The sequence below is a fragment of the Octodon degus genome, unplaced genomic scaffold (assembly GCF_000260255.1).
Source record: "Octodon degus isolate 3935 unplaced genomic scaffold, OctDeg1.0 scaffold00241, whole genome shotgun sequence".
NCBI classification, from domain to species: Eukaryota; Metazoa; Chordata; class Mammalia; order Rodentia; family Octodontidae; genus Octodon; species Octodon degus.
Window position 1 is genome coordinate 780,187 of NW_004524817.1, and position 1,286 is coordinate 781,472.

The window sequence follows — 1,286 nt, forward strand, 5'->3', positions numbered from 1 at the left end:
TAGTTATCTTTGCTTTATACAGTTATTCAAAGTACATTTTATTGGAAGGGAAGAAAATAATTGGACATTCTCAATGCTCCAATTTGAAGTGACACTTGCCTCTTAGTTTCTTGAAATAGAAGTTTTGAAAGTTACATACATAGGTTTCATTTAAATTATGCAGAAGTGTATTATTAATAATAACGTCCCAGATCTTGTTTAATGAGGAGCTCCATCATCTGATCAAGTGTGGTATTTCATAACAATAAGAATAATGATCACCAGCAAAACGATAGCAGCAACCAAAGCCATGATGGCTTTTATTTTGCACCCGCGCCACCACATTTGCCTTCGTAGTTGTTTGGCTCTGTTGCTGAAAGCAGTTGCATTATCCGATAAGCTTTCTGACTTGTCCTGTACTTCAGTCTAGTCTCTCCCCTCTTTCAATTACCTTTGTGGTATTTTCTTGCATGACATCAATAACTGCATCCACCTGATTCTGAACATGCTTGATTTCATCATTTCTAGGTCCAAATCTTGGTCCAGATGGTCCCCTTAGAAAAAAGTCCTCTTCTTCATCTGAATCATCTTCCAAAAGATTTTTCCTTTCACTTTTCACAGAACCAGTGACATCATCATCATTTAGGAGGCGCTTATATTTGGGAGGCATACTTATTACTCTTGGAGTCCTTTTTTATTTCCCAGTAGAGTATTCACCAGCTGAGGCTCCGGGGGCTCCCGGCAGCTCTCTCGGGCACCGTGCGGCTGGTGGGCGGCCGGGGGAAGAAGCCGAGGCGGAGGAAGCCTGAGAAGAGGGGGAGACTGCGGGCGTGCACCGGCGACGGCCGCTGCACCGGAGTTTACTAGCTTGTTTTGAAACAGTTTTATTATTTTATTTTTTTCTCTTTAAAGTAAAAAGAAAACAACTTACAGAAAACTAGAAAAGATAGTGTAGAATCACCATAATCTCTGTAACTATTTCCCTACTGTTATCATACATTTTCCCTAACACATCAAAGAATAGTGATGCTATTATTAACCAACGCCCAGTTTTGTACAAATTTTTATTTGTCTGCCCCTTTTGAGAATTACTTTCCAAGTAATTTGCAAAATGTACTTCAATTTGAGCTCAGTTAATGCTTTTCTCGTGGCAAGACTGAGGTTCTTTTCATTTGGAGAGAAATCACAGAAACGCAAGGCCTTCCTTCATGCATTGTGGCAAAAGAATGGGACTCATTGCCGGCTGTGAACACCTTATTAACTCCTTAGGGAAGTGTTCTACAAGCTTCTCTGGGACAAGTTAGTTT

At 40.3% G+C, this 1,286-nt stretch overlaps 1 pseudogene; it reads right to left on the minus strand.

Annotated features, from left to right (window-relative positions):
- Positions 1-222: 222 nt before the first annotated feature.
- Positions 223-649, minus strand: LOC101588201 (annotated as a pseudogene).
- Positions 650-1,286: the final 637 nt, after the last annotated feature.